The sequence below is a fragment of the Vidua macroura genome, chromosome 5, assembly GCF_024509145.1.
Source record: "Vidua macroura isolate BioBank_ID:100142 chromosome 5, ASM2450914v1, whole genome shotgun sequence".
NCBI lineage: Eukaryota > Metazoa > Chordata > Aves > Passeriformes > Viduidae > Vidua > Vidua macroura.
In genome coordinates, this window is record NC_071575.1 from 44,780,206 (window position 1) to 44,788,690 (window position 8,485).

At 40.2% G+C, this 8,485-nt stretch overlaps 1 long non-coding RNA gene across 1 annotated transcript in view; it reads left to right on the top strand.

Annotated features, from left to right (window-relative positions):
* The window catches only part of LOC128808200 (uncharacterized), an 86,274-nt gene extending 82,429 nt beyond the window's left edge, over positions 1 to 3,845 (top strand). The window contains exon 4 of the long non-coding RNA XR_008437397.1: positions 3,624 to 3,845. This is a non-coding gene — a long non-coding RNA (uncharacterized LOC128808200). The remainder of the gene's footprint in view (positions 1 to 3,623) is intronic.
* Positions 3,846 to 8,485: the final 4,640 nt, after the last annotated feature.

Here is an 8,485-nt window from a genome sequence, read left to right on the forward strand (position 1 = left end):
GTGAGAGCCTGTCTCCTATTTTCTCTGTCTTTCTTTACTTACCATCAATGTGTATTTTATTCTATTTTACTCTTAAATACAGAGCCAAGCACAAGCCTACCTGCAGTGTAGCCACAGCACATACAGTTCTGCCAGGAGTGCCTTTGTTGGTTCTAAGACTGCCCATGTACTTCATAAGGGCTCAGGGCCATCATCTGGGACTAGGGCAAGGAAGAGAAATCAGAGACATCATCCTAGCGGGTCTCAGGCGTGCAGCAGAGCCCCTGGGAGGAGGCTCCTGCCTGATCTCCGCTGTCATGAGAATGGTGTGGGACCACAGCTGCTGCGATGGTAATGCCCCACAGCTGGCAACAGGAGCACATGAAGTGTGGACTAGAAAAGTATTTCCTTTGACTCAGATGTCTAGAAAGCCTTGTGCAGGGAGCAAGGTGAAGGAAGCTTCAAACTGTCATCCAGTCTCATTAAATTTGAGAGCAGGCTGCAGACACATAGGAGGATGTCTGAGAGAGCAACACTACGTGCTTGCCCTTCTTTTATACTCTTCCCAAGCGTACACTTTCAGCAGAGAAGTAGCCTACGTGGGCCTCTGGTTGAACTCGGTGTGGCCACTGATGCTCCCAGGAGGGAGCTGTGGGAAGGTCTGATGAGCAGCCACCTGGTGCTCCATGTCACTGTCCTCTGCAGCCCATCACCCTGCAGATCCTTGTGTTCCCTGTATGCTTGGGTTTCATTCACATCCTTCCAGCATGCTGCCAGGACACAGGGAGAGACTGTCCAGGAGTGGGTCTGTGAAGCACACCACAAAGAAGCTGTAGTAATAGATACAGGTGCAGAAGCTGAGGAAATTATGTCAATAAAAGGAAGATCAGATCCTGGTTCCTAAAATTACTTGCTTTTAGTTAATGTCAGACATATTGCCAAAGCATCTTACACAATTTCAATTATGCACTAAAAGAATCTGCACTGTGAAGTTAAAGTTTAATTATATTATCATTTACTCTGAGGAATGTTTGTGATTTAATCACTGTTTATGTTTATTATCTTTTGGTTTACATTTTTTCCCAGATTAATAGATCATAAGATACACTGCATCAAGATTTCACATTAAGGCAAGATACTAGTTTAACATTATGTGGTAACTCTTTAAAAACCAAACAATTTTCAACCTCGTGCCATTGGAATAACTGTCTGTTCCAAATTCATGTTCCTGAAAACAACAGAATGTCCTCATGCTGAGGTGGCCAGTCAAATGACTAAACAAGGGCTGGGGATGGCTCTCCTGCTGGTGTAACACTAATGACTCCATGCAGCTGTGCCAACAGGGATTCTGGCCCTCCAAAAAACTGCTCACAGGATGTTCATTATTTGATCATATGGCACGTGCACATGCTGTGGACATGTAATGTCCTTCAAATAATCCACCTCAGAAAAATAACTTTGGGAGGGTGGATACACACAGAAAGGATGCATAAGGAAAGGATGTATAAGGAAAGGATGTATAAGGATGTATATATAAACTGCATGTTAACCCTGTGAATGTGGTCCCAAGTGGCTGCAGAACCCTGCAGTGTAACCAGTAATTTCCATCCCAAACCAGCCATGTAATTACAGTCTAACTGCAGAACTAATGCTAATCTCACAGCAGTTCAATTGTGCTCTGAGTCCTGATTGTGTTGTCAGATACCAGGTGCCTTCCCAGACTATCCAAAGGTCAGCCCTGACCTATAAATGTTGGAGCACATACGGAAGGCACTTGCACATGCTGGCATTCATGCATAAAGAAGGGGTAGTCAGCAGGAATTGGATCACCAGATAGGAGAGTCCTGCATTATCAAATCAAGTTTTGGTTTCTACAATTTTATCAATAATGGCAGTATCAATAATATCATTGTAGTAACTGTAGAAAAAGAATTGAAAGTATAATGTAAAATCTGTGTAGTCACAATAATTCACAATTTCCAAATGGTGAGAAAATATTATAAAAGAGAGGAAGAGAATGAAGACATTTCTTTCACTCCTTCCTACCTAGCTTATTTGTGAAAGACTTTTGATTTCAGACTACAACGTAGGTAGGACAATCTCCTCAAGATACATTCAGACTACGTGAACACCTGATTTCTCTTGAAGAAAACTCTTAAGCAGAGAAGAAAAATCCTGTGCAGTCAGGGAAAATGTATTATTGTAAAATAATACACATACTGTACTAGAATATAATATATATAATACAACAAAGATAAATATGCATACATATTCATTAATATGCACAAACAAAAAAGTACACATATGAGTCTCTTCTTCTGTGCTTAACCCTGTCCTATACCAACAAAAACATGCATGAACTTTTCTTGAGCTTTAATACAGAGTGTGCATTTGTAAGGACTGCAGGATGTGGTCATATTAGAAGCAGTAACAATAATGTCAGAGTTCGTCCACATTCCTCAGATAAGTTACATGCTCGAACAATGTGCAGAGGCTGTCATGTCTGCTACTACCTTACCAAAATCCATGTGGCTTGTTCAAATCTATATTGTTAATTCATATTTCCTTTTTTTAATTAAATGACAGCTGTGCCCAGCATAAACCATGAATGTGTGTGGAGACTGTTAAACCACTCATAAATGCAGACACTTCTGCAGTCACTGAATCGCTTGCAAATAAATTCTGATTTCATTCTAATGCATTCTGCATACTGAAGGTTCCAGCAAATATTTTCAGTGACAACGTCTCAGCTGATGGGTGCTACTCAGCATTCACTAGGCACTGCTAGTAACCCAGTGTGTAGCCCTCACTTTGATTGGATGAGAAGGAAGACTTTGTCAACAAGAAAATAAGGAAGAATGATTCATTCATTTCCCATATGAATTTTAAGGCATTCAGAAACATCCATTCTAAAATTCATGAGACTTTGGGGATTTATTCATACCAGGAAATTAATTTTGACTCATTTTTATAGAGACAGACTTAGTGAATCACAGACCAGTGACCAGCTCAATTCTTTCATGATTTTTTAGTCAAAATTTTTTCTTCTATTTGTTTATTTTTTTCTATTTGATGAGACCTAAATATATATATATATATATATATATATAAATCATGTCAGGGATAGGAAATACCAGAATGGTCATGTCCTTGGAAATTTGTAAGGGACGGGATGCTTTCATGACCAACATTGCAGTCTTTTTAGGTGCTCTGCACCCTGAGCTTTCCTAAATGGAAAGATGAAACACCAGTTAGGCTGGTCAGCTGGGTGGTCGTTTGCAAGAAAACAGAGATGGCCCTTCCACAGTGCAAGTCAGCCCAGCAGTCCCAGAAAGGGACAAAACACTATCTGGATTATTTATCTCCATCTATGGGGAGATGGGACTGTGGGGGCAACTTAGGCAAATAGCTGAGTGAAAAATTTCAGTTACATGTACTTCAGCACAAGTCAGATGAATCTCAGCCTTTTGTCTGAACTTGGGAAAATAACCAAGTAAAGTAAGGAAGTCATAAGAGATTCAATTGGGTTTTTTATTACACTCTACAAAGCTTCATATAAATGTTGGCTAAGGCGTTTCTCTATACAGAACAATAACTTGAACTGACATTGCTGTCTGCAATTTTTTTCTCCTTTCATTCTGCAGAAGCTGAACATGGAAAACAAGTCACTGGGAGGGAGGGAAGCGTGAAAAATGTGCCTCTGTCTGCAACTGCAACCTTTTGCTTATTAATTCTCAAAGGACTCAAAGCAGAATCTCATGGAAGTTTAAAAACTGACAAAGCTTAAAAAAAAGGCAAGTCTTAAAACTTTTAAGGTAATAAATCATAGTCTTAAGATTGGCCATTTTTTAGAATGTCAGTTAAGATGAAAGAGCTTGAGAAGGAATAAAATACTTGATCTTTTTAATTATTCTTTTTCCTAGTCATCATTCCTGTGTTTCTTTTTATTTTGCCTAGAGAAAATCCATTTCTCTCTGTGCAACTTACAGTTAAATTGCAGGGGGTTAAACCTTTCCACAGCTTTTTGCATGGAATATAGAATAATTTTGGAATGGGTTGTTATTCTAATGTACCACACTGAAAAACTATCTCATCTTTATCTCCTATTAGACAGCAGAAAGATGCATCAGATCACACATCTATTACTCAAATCAATCAGACAGAGTATCATTCTACTAAAAATGTCTCTGTAACTGCAGAAAAAGACCACTTTGCAAAGACCACTTTGTAAGAGGTTGCAAAGTACAAAATAGAGATGCTAAACAGACCTAAAATTAAGGACATCACTGGAACTTTGCTACACATCAGATCCAAAGAGCAATTTAACATTCCCATGCTGTGCATAGAACTACCTGGATGCAGGCAACAGGAAAGCAAAACATAGTGATGTTTCCTCTGTAGCTTTTGCAATCAGGTCAAGACTATATATATATATATATATATATATATATATATATATATTTTTTTTTTTTTTTTTTTTTTTTTTGTGTGTGTGTGCACTTGGGACTTAAAATTCAGAGTTTACTCTAGACAATAGGTGTGTCTAGGTACTCTAGACAATACCTGTGCACAGTGGGGGAGGAAGTCTCATCATCATGGCTTATGATAAGAAAACAAGTGAATAGGTGAAGTACTTGACCAGGAGAAAATACAAGCTTAATTAACTCTGAAACAGCTGACTGGGAGACTCTACTGACCTCTGGGAGGGTCAGCTGGAGATGGAAGGGCAAAGACACACCATTGTGTTTGGAAAGCCCACTGCACTGCTGAGCATGGAGGTACCATGTCACCAAAATGGCAAGAAGTGAGAAGCGACTTCAGGCAGGCCTGGCAGACTGGCCTCTCCAGGGAGTTAGGTGACATTTAGGGACCCTCTCCACTGACCTATCTGGGTCATAGTGTGAGAAACCAGACAGTTCACTCATGGAGAGGCAGTTGTCCAACCTGCTGTCCTGCCTCCAGCAGTAGGCAGTGGCCATCAGCTGATGCCTGAGGAGGTTTTGGAGAAGAGGGCAAGCTGCACAGCCATGCTTCCCCTGTTCCTGCTCCACCTTGTGATGTAATTGCTGCTGTCTTTGTGTCTGATAGTCCTTGATGGCTTTTCCTTCTGTGGCCTCCCCCTCTAACATCATGAACAAAGCCAATCTCCTGCAGCAACAGGGATATTTGTGCCCCTAAAGGGACCAGTGGGTCCAGAGCGAGGGGCCAGCCAGCAGCAGTGTGGGACAGGCTGTCTGAAGGGCTCCCAGCAGCCAGGTGCCTCGGCTCCACTCCAGCCTGACAGAGGTGCCGAAAATAGCTAGACTCAGTCTGGCCTCAGGACTTTAATGTTTCTTTTATTGCTGAAGCAATAGCATAAAACATCTGAACAACAGTTTCAGAATGGAATCTAATACATTGTTTTGTTTGCATCTTTTTAAAATAAAATTACTACGGTATAAAGGCATTCTGTGAATTATGCTGGCTTTCATGTGCACTGGAATATGATATTTGAATAAGAAAATTCAGAATACTAGTCTGCTGTATCAGATACCATGTTCACACAGTTAATATAGTGTTGTCTTATGATCTAAGAGAGGACATTTCCAGAGCAGACAATCCTTAGTTTGTTTTTTTTTTAAATTAATTAATCTCCTTAACTCTGAGCTATGGCACAGATGTTACAGATGAAGAAGAGATCTTCCTTTAGCAGGTTTTAGACATTCCACGGGGGTTCAGAAGACCGTCTCTCAGCAGCCACCTTCACAGGGACTTGGTCCCTCTCATCACCCCTCCAGGAGCTCAAAGCATGTGGTGCAGCTACCCCAGGGAAAGCTGGATTTTTCAAAAGACTTCAGCTCCCACGAAAGCTGAGAGCATTTAAAGTTTCATCACCTCTTTTAGCTGCCTACATGGGAACTGGTGGGTGTGGAACTCTTTGGAAACGCTTGTCCTGTGAAACGAGCCTCCAAGCATTCTACATCACAGCTGACAGTGTCAGTGTCGACTTCTACGTGTTGAGTAAGTAAGGTCCTGACATAATACACTATAATGACTCCCTGTGCAGCCCTTTAAGGCTTTTATGTAAAGACATACTTAGACGTCTTAATAGCTCAGAGTTGTTACTTTTACTACTCATAGCTGTCTTACACATGTGGGTTTATAGATCGATTCACGTCAGTGTAGCTGCTAGGTGAACATATTCACATAAGCCTTGGAATTTTTCTTGGAAAATTCACCAGAGTTTTTCCCCCTCCCTGTGAAATAAATTATGTCCATTTGATGGAGTGCTTTCTCTGGTATTCCAAAAAGGCCATTGCTACAAGAGTTATTCAATGATCTGCCAAAAAATCAGTTGCAAACGTATGCCTGTCTGTGTACCCACTAAGGTAAGAGTTTTACAGTCTGGTAAACTAAGAACAAGTCTGCATTTAAGTCTCAGGTTCTTTAATTAATCATTCTTTTTTTTTCAGCTTTGGAGAGGTTATTTAACTGTTGAATTCATGAAAAAAAGGAGTTTATGTCTGGAGCTGTACGGTAACAAGAGAACCTTTAAATTTCATGTACATTTTAGACAACACATGTACTTTACAAACACACTCCATGTGGCTGTGTTTAACAATCTAAAGTATATTGCAATGAATGAACATTTAAAAGTAATCACATAAAGGACAAGGTAGACCTCTGGATTAATCGCCACAACTTTTGGGTGGTCCAGGATGTGCTTGTAAAGTTTTATACTAAGCAAATTTAATATTATGTAGAAAAATCATCTTTGCAGGATATTTCACCTCTGCATTCCTGTGTCTGCCTTCCTCCCTAGCAGAGCCAACATGGCCTCAGGCACTAACAGGGGTTCAGCTCCTGGGAGTGGAACTGCTCTGCAGACCCCTCACGGCTGTAGGACTGACTGTGCAAGCATGTATTTGTTGGTAGATGATGGATTTTTCCATTGGTACTTGCCAGACTGACAAACCAGACCAGCTCCTCTTCTTTCAAATGGATTCCTGATGCTTCTGAGACTTTGAGAAAGCCTGTATATTAATATGTTTGACTTCATTTTTGGCAACGCAGACTCTCTGAACTCAACTCAGGATGAATGCTTTTTTCTCCCCTTAGCCTCTAGCAATATGTAAATAGGTGAAATCACCTCTTACATTTGAAAAATAATTAAAAAGTAGAATATTATCTAGCTAAATCTACTTTTTCAGATCTGGCATTTATTTCTTTCTTTGTTTATAAAAACTAGGTCACAGTATGTGTTCATTTCAAAGAAAAAAAATTTAAATATACTTTTCAAGCACAAATTAATGCTTCCTAATTAAGCCTTCCTGTGGTGCTCAAAAAAGTTTTTTAAAACAACAAATTTAGCATAGCAGAAATTAAAACATTTCTATTAAAAGAGAAAGGCTATCATAATTTGCTGACAAAAGCTGTAAAGTTATCAGGTTAAAGGTAAAGTGAGGTTAAAAACAAAGTAATAAGGCTAGCAACATCTCTCAAAGGATAGATTTATTGGTTATGATCATAGTTATTACATCATTCACAGACAGTACTGGTTTTGCTACAAATATGATAGCTATTAAAGTAATCATAAATAAAAAAACACTGTTCATGAACAAAGAATGAATGAGTGGGGGGAAAATGCTTTTCTATAGAAGGATATGTTAATTGTCCTTGTAATAGATGTCTGCCTATCGGTAGATGTCTTCTATTCAAGCAAGAGAATAATCCAAAATCAAAACTTGCTTGCCACTAATATTAAATTTTCCGGACCTTCTTCAGCTGTAATGGCAAGAGAGGAAAGAAGAAGAAGGGAAGGTCTTTGGCTCTTTCTTTGGTGAGCTTCACAGGTACCAGAAGCTGCATGTTCAGCACTCCAGCACTCCCCTCATACCAGCACAACAGCCCTGGAATGGCAGAAAAACACAGTTTCCTCCAGATTATTATTAATTTTCCAGTGATCCTAGAATCACAGAATAATAGAATGGTTTGGGTTTGAACAGACCTTAAAGATCATCTAGTTCCTAACCCCTTGCAGGGACACCTTTCACTAGATTGGCTTGCTCAAAGCCACATCCAACCTAGCCTGGAACATTTCATCCACAACTTCTCTGGGCAGCCCATTCCAGTGCCTCACTACCCTCTGAGTAAATAATTTTTTCCTAATATCTAACCTAAACCTTCTGTCTTTCAGCTTAAAGCTCTTCCCTCCTGCCCTATCACTGCACAGCCTTGTCAGAAAAAAACTCTTGGTAGAGAGCAATGAGGAGAACTGTTTCCCTTACAGTACTTGATACAGCTGCAGTTTCCCTCAGGGCCCAAGGAAGGGGAGCTGTGCTGATTGCTACCAGCAGAAGTTCTTGGCACCTTCAGGAAAACACGAGTTTATTCCCCATTCAGCTGAGCCCTCTTGGCTGGACGCAAACAAAATGGTGAGAGGCAGTGACAGAGCAAAGCACGCGCACACCTCAGTTTGCTGCCGTCTGTGGCTAGATATGCACCAGCGCTTAGTTAAAATCTCAAG